Genomic DNA, 18,601 nt, shown 5'->3' with positions numbered 1-18,601 from the left:
CTTCTGGGAACACAGACAGCTCCCTGCCCTAGTGCATTTGCACCAGAGGTCCCCTCCCTGGAAAGAACTTCCCCAGACATCCCCAAGTCCCTCAAATCTTTCCTCAAAGGTCACCTTTGCAACAAGGCACACACTGACCACTTTTGTACAACAGCCACCTTCCCTGTCCTCACTGCCCACATCCTGGATCACCTGCTTTATAGCACTTCTCACCTCCTAGAACTTTCTTTCTTTCTTTCCTTACTCTGCTTACAGTGTATCTATCATCTGCCTCTTCCCACTGAAGCACATGCTCCACAAGGTAGGAGATTTTTCTGATTTTACTTCAGTGATGTTCTGTTCCCCAGATGGAGAATCATTCTGTCCTATGTCTGGCTGACACCAAAGGTCAGTTGAATGAATGATCACTGTAGAGCACCTCCTATTCTAAAGACAGTATCTTTATTAACACAGATTCAGGCCAAGTGCTGTTTTGTGGCAGCTACAGCACAAGGTCCGCTCACACTGAATCGAGGCCACCTGTGCTTTTCTCAGCAGGGTTGCTTGTGTCCTCCCTCTCCCATCCCTCCTCCCACACTAACCACCCTGCACACACACACACACACACACACACACACACACACACACACACACACTGCAGCACACAATCAGGTTTCTCTCTTCAGAAAAGAACAGTCCTTCATGATGGGTCCAATTTCACAAGCAAATGTAAGTCTAAATTAGACTCTGTTTTACAGATTCATAAGTTGGGTTTGAAGCCAACACCAAGATCACTAGAACCAGGGCAGGGAGAGAGGGCAGGAGAGAAGAGCAGAAGAGGAGCCCTAGAAGGAGGCCAGGAGCTGAATGGGTCTGAAAGTATGTCTCTTTATAGCACAGAGACTCCTGTGTGCAGGAGCCACCTTGGAAGATGTGTGAGCCTCTGTGGTCACAGCTCCTGTGGGACAAGTTTCCACTGAAGGGACAAGGACAGTGGAGAAGTGAAGCTGACCCAGCTGAGGACTGACCACATAAAGCCCATGATGGACTCAGCAGCAACTGGGCACAGGGCCCGTCCACACTCGGCTCCTCACAGCCTTCTCCATCCCCACCTGCAACAGACTCAGTACAGCAAACACGCAGATTCTGGAAAGTTCTCATGTCTTTAAGAATTGACTTATCTAATTAACTTATCAACCTCTCATGGCAAATATTTGAGAAAACAAATTCATACTCAGATTTTCATTTTCAGTAAGAAAGAGGTTGTAGTTCAGTGCACCAGGAAGATGAGACAGAGATGGAGACACCCAGCCCCACCTCTCTGGAAGAGGAAAGATGACTGAGGAGGGAACACAGGTCAGCATGGGGACAGGGGTCACGGTGGACACAGGGTGGGCTGTCTCTCCACCTCCTCACATTATGTTAACAGGGACACAGACACATTCAGATGCCTTTGCAGAAAGAGATGCCAGAGGCTCTTCAAGTTACAAAGGGGAGGTATGAAGAAATCCTGCATCTGAGTCCCACACAAGGCAGCTGCCTCAGGCTACAGAAAACAATAGTCATGAACAAATTCATTTCAGTCACGAGGGGCTCCAGCAGCCCCTGATGTTACATATGACACTCTGAACAACCCACCACACACTCGAAACGTCCCAATCAAAGAATCCCAAGTACCTAGTTTTTTCCCCTCTGCTGCACCCCCACCCACTTCAGACACCCAGAATCTCACCCAAACAAGTTGTGAGAGACACAGCAGAGCCCTGGGCACTGTCGCTGCCTGGGGTAAAACAAAAACAGGACCTGGTCAGAGCCCGCAGGAGATGTGGGCCAGGAGGAATTACGGGGTGGGTGACTCCTCCACACTCCCACCCCCCACTTACACGCAGCCTGAGAGTAGCTCCCTCCTTTTACACCAGTGGGAAGAAAATGTCCTGTGAGGGGACTGGGAGGAGGCAGGGCCATGAGATCTTAGAGAAGCCTCCTAGACTTGGAGGATCCAAGAAATGTTCCTCCAAGAAAAGTTTCTAGCCATGGTGACTACAGACCCAGGGCAGAATCAGGAAACATGAGGAAAGCAGGTGTGGGTCCTGGACCAGCCACCCTCCTAAGGTCTGTCCTCAAGAGGGACCTTCCCCTGACTCATGAATGCTGGAATCAAGACCCCAACACCACAATCATCAAGTTGATACATCTGTCCTTCATTGTCACAGGTGCCTCACAAAATAGTAAGTACTGCACACAGGGCCCCAGGCTGGGTCGGCCCATGTTTGAATGGTGCTTCCCAGTAATGAGGCAGGGACACTTCTACCTGGGGCTTGAAAGCCCCAGTGGGACAAGAAAACCCAGACGCCATCCCTTCCCTACATGAGCTCTTCCTCCTCCACATCACAGCGGTGACCATAGCTCTGATGACCACAGCTCCAAGGAAATCCAGGCCAGCAATGATGCCCACGATGGGGATGGTGGGCTGGCAAGACGGCTCTGGGAAAGGAGGGGAAGGTGAGGGGCCCTGACCCTGCTGAAGGCTCCAGAAGGGCTCCTGCTTTCCCTGAGAAGAGACATGACACGCCCATCCCCCTCCTTAGCCCTTCCCCCTTCTTGCCCCGCCTCAAGGTGAGGGGCTCCAGCAGCCCCTCATGTTGCATATGGTACGTGTATCTCTGCTCTTCTCCAGAATGCACCACCACAGCCGCCCACTTCTAGAAGGTTCTGTCCCCTGCTGGCCTGGTCTCCACAAGCTCTGTGTTCTGAATTTGGTCCTCCCCATCCCTCTGCGAGGTCGGTGTGATCTCTGCAGGGTAGAAGCCCAGGGCCCAGCACCTCAGGGTGGCCTTATGGATCACATGGGTTTCTGGGGGGTCTGATCGGAAGAGTCAGAAAATTCAGGCACTTTGCATCTCTCATGGGACACCCCAGCAGCTCCCATGTGACCATCCTGAGAATGGACAGGACACCTGTGGTCGGGAAGGGAGCACAGAACCCAGACACCAGCCTGGACACAGGCCCCTGTGATAATCTCCTATTCCTTGGAAAGTTCTAGTCTCTGAAGGAGGAACTGTGACTTCTGGTCCTGACCTGAGTGGAGACCGAGGGACTCAGAAAAGCTGGAATCAGACCTTCAAAAACATTGAGTGTAAGGCAGAGAACAAGGCCTGAGAGAAAAACCTAGGCCCCCAAGACCACTGCAAAGGGAACCCCTGATCAGTATACTAGGGACTGTCTTCACCTCCATTTCCTCAGAGGTCATCCCTAATTGTCCTAGAGAGCAGAGGGGGCCCTCAGAGGAAACTCAGGAAAACTCATACCATTCTCCATTCAAGGGAGGACGATATTCTAGTGCTGATACCATTTTCCTCCAATCCTGGTGGGAGGCCATCCTGGGAGATCTACAGGAGATGGGGAAGGCTGCCCACTGCCCCTGGTACCTGCGCGCTGCAGCGTCTCCTTCCCGTTCGCCAGGTATCTGAGGAGCCACTTCAGGCATGTGCCCTCCAGGTAGGCCCTGAGCCCCCTCAGCCTCATGGGTGGCCTCCAACTTGCGCTGGGTGATCTGAGCAGCCATGTCAGCCTCCATCCAAGAGCGCAGGTCCTCCTTCAGGGCGATGTAATCCTTGGGATCATAGGCATGTTGGTAACACCAGCAGAGGAGGGGCCCATCAGGCCCCGGGTCGCAACCATAGCTCATCCGGAAGGTGTGAGGCCCTGGCTCCGCCCCCGCGGTCAGCCCCGCCCACCGAGCCCCGCCCGCGGCCAGCCCCGCCCACCGAGCCCCGCCCCGCGGTCAGCCCCGCCCACCGAGCCCCGCCCCCGCGATCAGCCCCGCCCACCGAGCCCCGCCCCCGCCCAGACCAACCCGCCGGGATTTGGGCCTAAACTGAAAAGGAAACCGCGTAAAGGCGTCTGGGGCTGTCCCGTAGCCTCGGGGTGGATGTCGAACTCGGAGACTCGGGGCGACGTGGGCCATCCGTGGGGGATGAGGAGGGCCGTGATCTGCGCCCAGGGCCGGAGTCCCTCACCGGCCTCGCTCCGCAGGTTCCCTCGGTGAGTCTGTGCGCTGGCCCTGAGAGTCAGTGTCTCCGGATCCCAATAATCCGGCCTTTCCTGCTCCATCCAAGGCGCCCGCGGCTCCCCTCTCGGACTCGCCACGTCGCTGTCGAACCTCGCAAGCTGCGTGTCGTCCACGTAGCCCACGGAGATGAAGCGGGGCTCCCCGCGGCCGGGCCGGGACACAGCGGTGTAGAAATATCTCATGGAGTGGGAGCCTGGGGGTGAGGAGGGGCTGAGACCCGCCGACCCTCCTCCTGGCGCAGCTCCCGGAGTCCTGCGCCCGAGCCAGGCGGGCCCCTCGCTCCTCCCCCAGAGACAGTTTCCCTCCGAACCCCGTACTCACCCACCCAGGTCTGGATCAGGGCCAGGGCCCCAGAGAGCAGCAGGAGGAGGGTTCGGGGCGCCATGACCCCGTGGGAGAATCTGAGTCCCAGTGGAAGCCTGGGAACTTTAGAACTGGGAACGCGATGACGCTGACTGGCTTCTCTAGAAAACCAACACTAACTGGAGTGGGAACTGGGGATACTCATGAGTATCCAGGAAGAAGGACCCGACACAGATTGGGAGAAGTGAAATTCAGGGCAGTAGGGAATCGCCAACGCTGCACCTCCCCAGTGCAGACACGGCCCTCGGTGTCTGAGACCCTGAGATCCAAGCCAGGGACTTTTCCCTGATCCCTCTTCTCCTACACCAAGCCTCTTTGTCACACTGACTGCCTGAGTCCTGGCCAAGGGTCTGTCTGTGGAAACCAGGGAGAGACCCCCAGGCTGCGCCCAGCCCCTTCCTCCTTACTTCTCGTCCTGGAATCCCCCTCCCTGAACTGGACTCCCTGCCTCCCACTCCTTACCTCTACCCTTGGACTCTTCTTCTTCTTTTCTTTTTTTTTTGTTACTGCATTTTAGGTTTTGGGGTACATGTGAAGAACATGCAAGATTGTTGCATAGGTATACACATGGCAATGTGATTTGCTGACTTCTTCCCATCACCTATATCTGGCATTTCTCCCCATGCTATCTCTCCCCAATCCCCCATCCCCTGATGTCCCTCCCCTATTTCCCCCTGACAGACCCCAGTGTGTGATGGTCCCCTCCCTGTGCCCATGTATTCGCATTGTTCAACACCTACCTATGAGTGAGAACATGCGGTGTTTGATGTTCTGTTCTTATGTCAGTTTGCTGAGAATGATGGTTTCCAGGTTCATCCATGTCCCTACAAAGGACACAAACTCATCGTTTGTTATGGCTGCATAGTATTCCATGGTGTATATGTGCCACATTTTCCCTGTCCAGTAAATGCCAATACTATCGATGGCCATTTGGGTTGGTTCCAGGACTTTGCTATTGTAAACAGTGCTGCATTGAACATTCGTGTGCATGTGTCCTTATAGTAGAACGATTTATAATCCTTTGGATACATACCCAGTAATGGGATTTCTGGGTCAAATGGAATTTCTATTTCTAGGTCCTTGAGGAATCACCACACTGTCTTCCACACTGGTTGAACTCATTTACACTCCTGCCAACAGTGTAAAAGTGTTTCTATTTCTCTACGTCCTCTCCAGCATCTGTTGTCTCCAGATTTCTTTTTTTTTTTTTTCTTTTTCTTTTTTTTTTTTTGACAGCGTTTCTCTCTTGTTACCCAGGTTGGAGTGCAATGGCGCGATCTCAGCTCACCGCAACCTCTGCCTCCTGGGTTCAGGCAATTCTCCTGCCTCAGCCTCCTGAGTAGCTGGGATTACAGACACACGCCACCATGCCCAGCAAATTTTTTTGTATTTTTAGTAGAGATGGGGTTTAACCATGTTGACCAGGTTGGTGTCTCCAGATTTTTTAATGATTGCCATTCTAACTGGCGTGAGATGGTATCTCAATGTAGATTTGATTGACATTTCTCTAATGACCAGTAATGATGAGCATTTTTTCATATGTTTGTTGGCCTCATGTATGTCTTCTTTTGTAAAGTGTCTGTTCATATCCTTTGCCCACTTTTGAATGGGCCTACTTGTTTTTTTCTTTGTAAATTCTGGATATCAGCCCTTTGTCATGCAAAAATTTTTTCCCATTCTGTTGGTTGCCGATTCACTCTAATGACTGTTTCTTTTGCTGTGCAGAAGCTGTGGAGTTTGATTAGGTCCCATTTGTCTATTTTGGCTTTTGTTGCCAATGCTTTTGATGTTTTGGTCATGAAGTCCTTGCCTACGCCTATGTCCTGAATGGTTTTGCCTAGATTTTCTTCCAGGGTTTTTGTGGTGTTAGGTCTGATGTTTAAGTCTTTAATCCATCTGGAGTTAATTTTGGTGTAAGGTGTCAGGAAGGGGTCCAGTTTCTGCCTTCTGCACATGGCAAGCCAGTTTTCCCAACACCATTTATTAAACAGGGAATCCTTTCCCCATTGCTTGTTTTGTCAGGTTTTTCAAAGACTGTATGGTTGTAGATATGTTGTGTTGCCTCCAAGGCCTCTGTTCTGTTCCATTGGTCTATATCTCTGTTTTGGTACCAGTACCATGCTGTTTTGATTACTATAGCCTTGTAGTATAGTTTGAAGTCCAGTAGTGTGATGTCTCCTGCTTTGTTCTTTTCGCTTAGAATTGACTTGGCTATGTGGGCTCTCTTTTTGTTCCATATGAAGTTTAAGGTGGTTTTTCCCAGTTCTGTGAAGAAGGTCATTTGTAGCTTGATGGGTATAGTGTTGAATCTGTAAATTACTTTGGGCAGTATGGCCATTTTCACAATATTGCTTCTTCCGAACCGTGAACATGGAATGTTTCTCCATCTGTTTGTGTCCTCTCTTATTTCGTTGAGCAGTGATTTGTAGTTCTTCTTGAAGAGGTCCTTTACGTTTCTTGTTAGTTGTATTCCTAGGTATTTCATTCTCTTTGTAGCAATTGTGAATGGCAGTTCATTCTTTATTTGGCTCTCTTTAAGTCCGTTATTGGTGTATAGAAATGCCTGTGATTTTTGCACATTGATTTTGTATCCTGAGACTTTGCTGAATTTGCTTATCAGTTTCAGGAGATTTTGGGCTGAGATGATGGGGTCTTCTAGATATACAATCATGTCGTCTGCAAATAGAGACAATTTGACTTTCTCCTTTCCTATTTGAATATCCTTTTATTTCTTTTTCTTGCCTGATTGCTCTGGCTAGACCTTCCAGTACTATATTAAATAGGAATGTTGAGAGAGGGCATCCTTGTCAAGTGCCAGATTTCAAAAGGAATGCTTCCAGTTTTTGCCCATTCAGTATGATATTGGCTGTTGGTTTGTCATAAATAGCTTTTATTATTTTGAGATACGTTCCCTCAATACCTAGTTTATTGAGGATTTTTAGGATAGAGGGTTGGCGAATTTTGTCAGAGGCCTTCTCTGTATCAATTGAGATAATCACATGGTTTTTGTCTTTGGTTCTATTTATGTGGTGAATTACATTTATAGACTTCCGTATGTTGAATCAGCCTTGCATCCCTGGGATGAAGCTTACTTGATCATGGTGGATAAGCTTTTTGATGTGCTGTTGCAATCGGCTTGCCAGTATTTTATTGAAGATTTTTGCATCTATGTTCATCATGGATATTGGTCTGAAATTTTCTTTTCTTGCTGAGTCTCTGCCAGGTTTTGGTATTAGGATGATGTTGGTCTCATAAAATGATTTGGGAAGGATTCTTTCTTTTTGGATTATTTGTAATAGTTTCAGAAGGAATGGCACCAGCTCCTCTTTGTATGTCTGGTAGAATTCGGCTGTGAACCCATCTGGACCTGGGCTTTTTTTGGGTGGTAGGCTCTTAATTGCTGCCTCAACTTCAGACCTTGTTATTGGTCTATTCAGGGTTTCGACTTCTTCCTGGTTTAGGCTTGGGAGGATGCAAGCATCCAGGAATTTATCCATTTCTTCCAGGTTTACTAGTTTATGTGCATAGAGTTGTTTGTAATAATCTCTGATGATGGTTTGAATTTCTGTGGAATATATGGTGATATCCCCTTTATTGTTTTTTATTGCATCTATTTGGTTATTCTCTGTTTTCTTTTTTATTAATCTGTCTAGTGGTCTGTCTATTTGTCGTGGACCGTCCGGGACGGGTAGGCACGTCTGCCCGGGGGTCTCTCAACCTGCAAGAGGTTCCCAATACCTGGAAGAGGGAGTGCACCTGGAAAATTAATAAAGACAGAGAGAAAAAGCGAGGCGTCTGGAAGGCTGATAGGCTGTGCCTAAACAGCAAATTTCATTTTTCAAATGCCAGGAATAAATACACTTTCTTGGCTTTGGTCTATGTCATAGTAAGAGGAATGTAAATGTATGCCTCACATGGCCTATACAATAGAGAAGTCAGATATGCAATCAATGGTTGTAAAAAGTAACAAAATTTTCTACAATCACAAAGTTTGTTTATATCCAAATATCATTCAGGAGACTTGTTTATATCCAAACATTGTTCATGAGATTTGTTTATATCCAAACATTGTTCAGGAATCTCTGAGTCAGGAATCCAAGCCATCCCTTATGGTGGCATTTTTCTTTGCAAATATCAACAGTTAAACCATTATCTAGGGTACAAGGCAGTTAGGTAAGTAAAGGTTAAAACTTATTCTTAAAGTCATAAAAAGGTTAAAAGCAGAAACTGGTAGCTGGTAGGGGGTTACTCGGTCTAGCAGCAACGCATAGTTTTAGGTCCAAACGATATTGTGGTTGATATTAGAAACTGATCATTCATCTTTCAGTTCCTATATTTCCGGATAGCTCGACTGCCTCCAGTAGGAAACTGTGTTTGGGATCAAACTCACCGTATAGTGAGACTCACGCCTTTTAGGGGTCTCACACGGGAGTGTTCCCCACATCTATTTTGTTGATCTTTTTGAAAAACCAGCTCCTGGTTTTTGAAGGGTTTTTTGTGACTCTATCTCCTTCAGTTCTGCTCAGATCTTAGTTATTTCTTGTCTTGTGCTAGGCTTTGAGTTTTTTTGATCTTGCTCCTCTAGCTCTTTCGATTTTGATGCTAGGGTTTCAATTTTAGATCTCTCCTTGCTTCTCATGTGGGCACTTATTGCTATATATTTTCCTCTAGAGACTGCTTTAAATGTGTCCCAGAGATTCTGATATGTTGTGTCTTCATTCTCGTTGCTTTTGAAGAACATCTTTATTTCTGCCTTCATTTCATTGTTATCCAGTCAACATTCAAGAGCCAGTTGTTCAGTTTTCATGAACCTGTGCCGTTCTGCGTTAGTTTCTGCATTCTGAGTTCTAACTTGATTGCACTGTGGTCTGAGAGACTGTTTGTTATGATTTCCATTCTGTTACATTTGCTGAGGAGTGATTTGCTTCCAATTCTGTGGTCAATTTTAGAGTAGGTGTGATGTGGTGCTAAGAAGAATGTATATTCTGTGGATTTGGGGTGGAGAGTTCTGTAAATGTTTATAAGGTTTACTTCTTCCAGGTCTGAGTTCAAGTCCTGGATATTCTTGTTAATTTTCTGTCTGGTTCATCTGTCTAATATTGACAATGGGGTGTTAAAGTCTCCCACTATTATTGTGTGGGAGTCTAAGTCTCTTCTTAAGTCATTAAGAACTTGCTGGGCCAGGCTTGGTGGCTCAAGCCTGTAATCCCAGCAATTTGAGAGGCCAAGGTGGGTGGATCACAAAGTCAAGAGATCGAGACCATCCTGATCAATATGGTGAAACCCCGTCTCTACTAAAAATACAAAAAAATTAGCTGGGCATGGTGACACGTGCCTGTAATTCCAGCTACTCAGGAGGCTGAGGCAGGAGAATTGCCTGAACCCAGGAGGCGGAGGTTGCGGTGAGCTGAGATCGTGCCATTGCACTCCAGCCTGGGTAACAAGAGCGAAACTCTGTCTCAAAAAAAAAAAGAACTTGCTTCTGTATCTGGGTACTCCTGTATTGAGGGCGTATATATTTAGGATCATTAGCTCTTCTTGTTGCATTGATCCTTTTACCATTATGTAATGTCCTTCTTTGTCTCTTTTGTTCTTTGTTGCTTTAAAGTCTATTTTATCAGAGACGAGAATTGCAACTCCTGCTTTTTTTTTTCTTGTTCTCCATTTGCTTGGTAAATCTTCCTCCATCCCTTAATTTTGAGCCTTTGTGTATCCTTGCATGTGAGATGGGTTTCTTGGATACAGCACACCAATGGGTTTTGGTTTTTTATACAATTTGCCAGTCTGTGTCTTTTGATTGGGGTATTTAGTCCATTTACGTTTAGGGTTAATATTGTTATGTGTGAATTTGATACTGCCATTTTGATGCTAGCTGGCTGTTTTGCTCATTAGTTGATGCAGATTCTTGATTGTGTTGATGCTCTTTACAATTTGGTATGTTTTCGGAGTGGCTGGTACTGGTTGTTCCTTTCTATGTGTAGAGTTTCTTTCAGGAGCTCTTGTACAGCAGGCCTGGTGGTGATGATATCTCTGAGTACTTGCTTGTTCACAAAGGATTTTATTTTTCCTTCAGGTATGAAGCTTAGTTTGGCCAGATATGAGATTCTGGGTTGAAAGTTCTTTTCTTTAAGGATGTTGAATATTGGCTCCCACTCTCTTCTGGCTTGTAGGGTTTCTGCTGAGAGATCTGCTGTGAGTCTGATGGGCTTCCCTTTGTGGATAACCCGACCTTTCTCTCTGGCTGCCCTTAGCATTTTCTCCTTCATTTCAACCCTGGTGAATCTGACGATTATGTGCCTTGGGGTTGCTCTTCTTGAGGAATATCTTTGTGGTGTTCTCTGTATTTCCTAGACTTGAATATTGGCCTGCCTTGCTAGGTTGGGGAAGTTGTCCTGGAAAATATCCTGAAGAGTATTTTCCAGCTTGGATTCATTCTCTTCGTCACATTCAGGTACACCTATCAAATGTAGATTAGGTCTTTTCATATAGTCCCATATTTCTTGGATACTTTGTTCATTCCTTTTTACCCTTTTTTGTCTATTCTTGCCTTCTCATTTTATTTCATTGAGTTGATCTTCGACCTCTGATATCCTTTCTTCTGCTTGGTCAATTCGGCTGTTGAAACTTGTGCATGCTTCGTGAAGTTCTTGTGTTTTGTTTTTCAGCTCCATCAATTCACTTATATTCCTCTCTATGTTGTCCATTCTCATTAGCATTTTGTCAAGTTTTTTTTTCAGCGTTCTTAGTTTCTTTGCTTTGTGTTAGAACATGTTCTTTTAGCTCAGTGAAGTTTCTTATTATCCACTTTCTGCAGTCTGATTCAACCATTCATCATACTCATTATCCATCCAGCCTTGTTCCCTTGCTGGTGAGGAGTTGTAATCCCTTGTAGGAGGAGAGATGTTCTGGTTTCGGGTTTTTTTCATTCTTTTTGTGCTGGTTTCTTCCCATCTTTGTGAACTTATCCACCTGTCGTCTTTGTAGTTGCTGACTTTCAGATTGGGTCTCTGCGAGAACTTCCGGTTTGTAGATGATGAAGTTATTTTTTTTCTTCGTTTTCCTTCTAACAGTCTGGCCCCTCTGCTGTAGGACTGCTGAGGTCCACTCCAGGCCCTGCTTGCCTGGGGATCACCTGCAGCAGCTGCAGAACAGTAAGGGTTGCTACCAGTTTCTTCTTCTGCTATCTTTATCCCAGAAGGATACCCGCCAAATGTCAGTCTGTTCTCTCCTTTATGAGATGACTCTTTGGACATATGGGGTTCAGGGAGCTACTTGAGGAGACAGTCTGTCCTTTATTGGAGCTCAAGTGCTGAGCTGTGAGCTCCGTTGTTCATTCAGAGTTACTGGGCAGGTATTTTTAGGTCTGCTGCAGCAGAACCCATAAACTCCTTTTTTTTTTTCCCCCAGGTGCTCTGTCCCAGGGAGTTAGGGCTTTATTTATGAGTTTCCGTTGTGCTGCTGCCTTTTTTATTCAGGGCTGCCCTGCTCAGCAAGGAGGCAGCCTAGTCACTGTCTGCCTGCAGAGGCTTTGCTGAGCTGCTGTGGGCTCTGCCCAGCTGCTGTGTGAACTTCCCTGCAGTCCTGTTAATATGGGTGTAGTTAGAACTGCCTCAGCAATTGTGGCCCACCTCTGTAATGGTGGACTCTCTCTGTAATGGCAGGTTGCCTCGGCAATGGTGGGCTGCCTCAATGATGACGGACTACTTCCGTGGTGGTGGAGTGTCTCAGTAATGGTGGATGTCCCTCCCCCACAGAGCTGGACAGTCCCAGGTTCAGCTGTGCTTGCTGTGAAACTCTCAACCTAGAGCGTTTTCATTTGCTGTTTTGTGTGTGTGTGTGTGTGTAGGGTGGGTGGGTCCAGCTGAGCCTGATCACCTGACTCAGAGTCTTTTTTGTTGTTGTTGAAAGGTCTACTCTCTCCCAGGTGTTCCAGTCACCTGTTGAAAAGGCTCCGGGATCTGTGTGATTTCCCATGTGGCGACTCACTGTGCCGGCTCAAACAGTGGCACTGACATTTGTGGTGTTTTTTTTGCACAGGAATCTCCTGGCCTGGCTCCATGTTTTAGTTCCTTTTTAAATCAAATGAATGGGCAATCTGCCTTCCTGGGTCTCCAATCGCCAGCTAAAAGGGCACCCAGACCGGTGTATTTTGTATGGAGAACCACCACGCCAGGGTTCCGGCAAAGCAGCCAGACTGGCCAAGCGGCCGCACCAGCCAAAACAGCCACTGGACCCGTGGGGCTCCTCTGCCTGGGAATCTCCTGGTCTGTGGGCAATAAAAATCTGTCTGGAAATGCAGAGTCCTCTCATCCTCTGTGCTTTGACTGGGAGCTGCAATCCTGAGCTGTTCCTAGTCAGCCATCTTGGCTCTTCTGCATTTTTCTTAGTGCTAGCAGGCTTTTATTTGCATGTGAATTCTACAGACAGGATCATGTCATCTGTGAATGGAGTTTTATTTTCCTTTTTGATCTGAATGACTTTAATATTTAATTTTCATTTTTTCCTTACTGTACCAGCTAGGATCTCTAGTACAATATTAAATAGACATGACTAGAGTGGACATCTTTGCTTTGATCCCCACCATAGAGGAAAGCACTATACATGATTTTAGCTGTGGGTTTTTCACAGATGCCCTTTATCGGAGTGAGGCAGATCCCCTCCTTTCCTATTTTATTGAAAATTGTGAACACGAATGGTGTTAAGATTTTTGTCAACTGTTTCTTCTGCATCTATTGAAATAATTGTGTGGCTCTGTAACTTTATTTTATTAATATGATGCATTAAATTAATTGATTTCCAAATGTTAAGCCAATCTTGCATTCCTGGGATGAATCCCATTGGTCATGGAGTGTAATCCTTTTTATATGGTGTTGTATTCAGTTTGCCAGTGTTTGTTAAGGATGTTTGCTAAAGATGTTTGCATTTGTGTTCATTGGTGATACTGGTCTGTGTGGTGTTCTTTTCTTGTGAGTCTTTGTCTGACTTTGATATGAGGGTAAAGCCAGTTCCACAAATGAGCTGGAAAGTCTTCCTTCCTCTCCTATTGTCTGAGAGTGCTTTTGAAGGATTGCCTTGTTATTTAAATAATTGATAGTATTCAACAGTGAAAATATCTGGGCTTGGGCATTTCTTTGTGAGAAGGTTTTGAAATTACTGATTTAGTGTAAAGTTCTATTCAGATTTTCTATTTATTCTGGAGTCACTTTTGGCGATTTGTATCTTTTATGAATTTATCCATTTTACCTAAGTGGTCTAACTTTGCATAAAGTTGTTCCAAGTATTTACTAATGCTTTTTAATTTCTAAAGGATGATTAGTAATATTCTCTGTTTTGTTCACAATTTTGGTAATTTATGTCTCATTTCTCATAACCCCTGTTTTGACTTTGGAAGTGAATAAAACTGTTTTTCATTTTATTTGGATATTCTTTACAGATTTTCCTGCATTGCTGACTTTGCAGTAAAATTTAATTAAAAAGGAACTCAGATTTGGAGCCCCCTCTCTAGGAAGGTCTGGTGGGAGATGGTATCTGTGGCTGTGGTGATCTCAGGGTGCAAAGGGTGGGCAGAGGCAACCTCAGGCTGATGGGTCGCAACAAATCTCCTAGTCCACATGGAAACGAAGATCCACTTCCAGCTGCTAGGGTAGTGGCCTAGGTGGAATCCCTGCTAGGAACAGGATACGAAGGCCTCGCAGCCTCACTACACAGCAGTCCTGGTGTGGAGCTGTGTTGCTGGAGCTAATGGACCAGGCAGAATCAGGGGTGGCCTAAGTGCAGATCATGAGCCTGGGTGGGTTCAGGAGGTCAGAGAAGGCCGGGCCTCCTCCAGCATGGGGCTCCCTAGTGTGAGGTCAGGTGCAGAACTGTGGCAGCCACATGGTTGGATGCTGGGCCTGTGAACCCGGGGGTTTCCTGATGGGCTTTCCAGTTAGAAGCTGCTTGCTCAAGGCTGAGAGAAGAACCCTGAGCAGTCCGTTGAGAGAGTAAATGTTTTGTTTCTTGGAGAGAGTTGCTGATGGAGTCACAGGAGGAGACTGGTGAGGGCTGGGAAAATCGAGATGGAAGAATCAATATGAATATTGTCATTTCTTCTTTTCTTTCTTTTTCTTTTTCTTTTTTTTTTTTTTTTTTTTTTTACTTCCTAAGCGAAGTCATGGCTTGAAATCTGGAGAGCCTGAGGAAGGATTATCCCTAAGAGTATACAAAGATTTCCCACCGAAACCTGATTTTTCCTTCCCTGCCCCGCCCACCCCCTCCCAGCCAGCTTCAGGGAACCACAGGCCCAGTGCCAACACCAGGTGGCGCCAACAGGCCACGCAGGCACCTCGCAATTGGGATTGTTTCTGGTCAGCTCACGGGTCCCTGACTTAATGGGGGATCCTGGACGCTGCAGTCAGGTGACCTGGATTCAAACTGCGGCCCTGATCTCACTGGCGCTTTGCCTGGTGCCTCAGTTTCTTCAACTGTGAAATGCTGAGGACATTCCTGCACTTACCTCCAGGGTGGGTTTCTCAACAGCAGCCCTATTAACAGTTTGGGCTAAAGAATGCCTTGTGGAGGGTGCTGTCCTGGGCATTGTGAGAGGTATGCCCGAAGCACCCCACTGACTCCCTCCCGCCAACCCCCATGTGACAACCAAAAATGTCTCAAGCTTTTTGGGGGTCTCCTTTTGATCTGGAAGCTGCACTTAGGCATTTTCCCACCTGACGAGCTCATCTCTGTTTTGGTCCAAATAAGGCCTCTCTTTTTTAAAAAATATTTTTTCTTTAAAGATTGTATCTATCTTTTAAACAAATCAATTTTCTTCCTTTATCTTTGCATTCAGTTAATCCTTCCACACCCTTTCTTTAGTATATTTTGAAATGTATCCATTCTAATTCTAGTAAATAGTATATCTAACTCGCATGATAACTGCTACTACCCCAGAGCAGCTCTGATTCCTTGAGTACAGGGAATGGAGTGCATGTTCCTGATTCTGCTCTAGATGACATAATTCAATTTATTTTACGTTACTTGTCTAGGATATTGCTTTTCATTTGTAAAATATAACTGTGGATGTGGCTTGAATCACTGGGTGGTTTTATTTCTTTATTCATATAATATTTGTTGTGTACCTATGCAAATCAAATACATGGCATGATATTGGTTCATGGATCAAACCACAGCAAATAGGAAACTATATTAAGGACCTTACAGGCAGGAGTGGACGCATGTGCTTATAGTCCTAGCCATTTGGGAGGCTGAGGCAGGAGAATTGCTTGAGCCCAGGAGTTTGAAGTTACAGTCAGCTCAGCTATGATTACCATTGCATTTCAGCCTGGGCAACAAAGCAAGACCCTGTCTCTGAAAAAAAGAAAACATATAGTAAGGTGCTACATGTATTGTATATCTCAGGAGACTCGTGTCCTGTGATTTTTCTAAGTGGTATCTCCATGTACTTTTTCATGAATGTTTGTCTGGTATTACTTTTCTATCCTTTTACTTTCAACTTTTCTGTATCTTCTACCAATAGTATGTCTTTTTTTAAACAGTCTATGGTTGTTTATTTATTTATTTATTTTTGCCCCTCTGCATTATTTGCCTTGTATTTGGGGTGTTTGAGTCCATTATGTTTAATGTCATTGTCGCCCTGGTTGGGTTTAAGTCCACCTTGTCATTTGCTGTTTTCTAACATTACCTCTTTTTTGCTCCATTATTTTTCTTTTCTTGCCTTTTTTAAACTAATCAAAATCTTTTCACTATTTTACCCTTCTTAAGTGTTCTAATTACCTATTGTCTTATCATTCCCTTAATCACCCAAGAAAGAACAATATTAATCTGTAACTTATTGTAACCAATTGGAAACCGTAACTTCCCTTTCACACACCTGTGTAAATAGTCCAGGAGAGAATTGGTGCTCTGGCTCTGAGACACCTGAGACACTGGGGGGCAGGGGGTGGAAGCAGGAGAGTAACTGGATGGCGAAGCTGTAGCTGCAGAGGCATCCGGGCCCCTCACCTGCACTCCTCGTAGATGTCTCCTCCACTGAATGCCTGCGATGCCCTCTCCTCCTTATGCTCCTGCCAAAGTCTCCCCTTCTCTACTGACAGCAGCACCACCCTTCTAAACTCACAGTCTAAGACTATGGCTGTCTTTGATTCTTCTTTCTCAGATCACAGATACAATTTATTAGCAAATACTATGATGCAAACAGAATCCCATCACTTCTCATTATTTCCACTGCCGACACCCAGGTCAAAGTAACCGACATCTCTGTCCTGAAATGCTACATACCTTTCCCACTGTTTTCTCTACTGCCTTGCTTGTACACCACCTGTCAATTCTGTTCTCAGTAGAGCAGCCAGAGAGAAGCTTTTAAAGAATAAGTCCTACCACGTCCCACTTTTCAAAACTGTACCCCAACACCCCATATCATTCAGAGCGAAAGAGAAAACCCTGCCCACACCCTCCAGACCTGTCTGCTCTGGCCACACCTCAGAACTCATCTCAGTTATTCTGTCCAGCCCTTCTGACCTCTTTCCACTTTGCAGAGCACAGACACCATCCTGACCTAGTATAATTGCACGGGAGCCTCCTTGCCTGGAAAGAACTTTCCTAGACATCCTCATAGATATCTCCTCATGTCCTTCAAATCTTTCTTCAAGACCTAGAAGCAGCTTCTCTGCTCCTTCTTCAATCTCTGCCAGGCTCAGCACACTTTCCCCACCATGTCCATCAGGGTGACCCAGAAGTACTACAAGGTATTCCACTCTGGCCCCCAGGCCTTCAGCATCTGCTCCTACATGAGTGGGCCTGGCACCCACATCAGCTCCTTGAGCTTCTCCTAAGTGGGCAGCAGTGGCAGCAGCTTTGGGGTAGCTTGGGCACAGCAAAGGTCTGGGTGGAGGCTGTGGCAAGGCTTGTGGAATGGGGGCATCACAGCCATCATGTTTAACCAGAGCCTGTTGAGTCCCCTTAAGCTGGAGGTGAATCCCAACACCCAGGCCAAATGCATACAGGAGAAGTAACAGATCAAGACCCTCAATGACAAATTTGCCTCTTTTGTCAACAGGGTACAGTTCCTGGAGCAGTAGAGCAAGATGATGGCGACCAAGTGGAGCCTCCTAAAGCAGCAGAAGATGACTCAGAGGAGCATGGACCACATGATCGAGAGCCACATCAACCTTCAGCAGCAGCTGGACACTCTGGGCCAGGAAAAGCTAGAGCTGGAGGCGGAGTTTGGCAACACACAGGGGCTGATGGAAGACTTCGAGAACAAATACGAGGATGAGATCAATAATCATACAAAGATGGAGAATGAATTTGGCCTCATCAAGAAGAATGTGGATGAAGCTTACATGAACAAGGTAGAGCTGGAGTCTCACGTGGAAGAGCTGACAGATGAGATCAACTTCCTCCGGCAGTTGTGTGAACAGGAGATCCGGGAGCTTCAGTCCCCGATCTCAGATACATCTGCGATGCTGTCCATGGACAATATCCGCTCCCTGGACATGAACCGCATCATCACTGAGATCCAGGCCCAATAAGAGGAGTTCACCAACTGCAGCCAGGCTGAGGCTGAGAGCCTGCCCCTGATCAAGTAGGAGGAGCGGTAGGCTCCGGCTGGGAAGCATGGGATGACCTTTGTCACATGAACACGGAGATCTCAGAGATGACCTGGAACCTCAGATGGCTTCAGGCTGAGATGGAGGGCCTCAAAAACCAGTGGGCCTCCCGGCAGGCCATCATCACAGATGCCAAGGAGCATGGGGAGCTGGCCATTAATAAAGCCAAGCTGTCCGTGCTGGAGGCCGCCCAACAGTGGGCAAAGCAGGACATGGCATGGCAGCTGTGCCAGTACCAGGAGCTGAGGAACATCAAGCAGGCTCTGGACATCGAGACCGCCTCCTACAGGACGCTGCTGCAGGGCAAGGAGGGCTGGCTGGAATCTGGGACATGGAATGTGAATATCCATAGGAGCACCACCAGTGGCTACTCAGGTGAGCTGAGCTTGGCCTGCAGGGGCCTCACAAGCCCTGGCCTCAGCTACTGCCTGGGCTCCAGCGTTCACTCTGGTGGGGGCTCCAGCTCGTTCCGCTGCACTAGCTCCTCCAGGGTCATGCTTTTGAGAAAAATTAAGACCATTAAGACCCGTGGTAGGAAGCTGCTGTACAAGTCCTCGAATGTGCTGCCCAAGTAAACTGCCAC

At 46.7% G+C, this 18,601-nt stretch overlaps 2 pseudogenes; one reads left to right on the top strand and one right to left on the bottom strand.

The window, feature by feature from the left end:
- Positions 1-903: 903 nt before the first annotated feature.
- Positions 904-4,436, bottom strand: LOC101046412 (patr class I histocompatibility antigen, A-126 alpha chain-like; annotated as a pseudogene).
- On the top strand, positions 3,876-18,346 carry LOC141584356 (keratin, type II cytoskeletal 8 pseudogene; annotated as a pseudogene).
- Positions 18,347-18,601: the final 255 nt, after the last annotated feature.

This window comes from Saimiri boliviensis, chromosome 4 (genome assembly GCF_048565385.1).
Source record: "Saimiri boliviensis isolate mSaiBol1 chromosome 4, mSaiBol1.pri, whole genome shotgun sequence".
Classification (NCBI taxonomy): Eukaryota; Metazoa; Chordata; class Mammalia; order Primates; family Cebidae; genus Saimiri; species Saimiri boliviensis.
The sequence above is the reverse complement of the archived record's forward strand: the minus strand, read 5'-3'. Positions and strand labels throughout refer to the sequence as shown.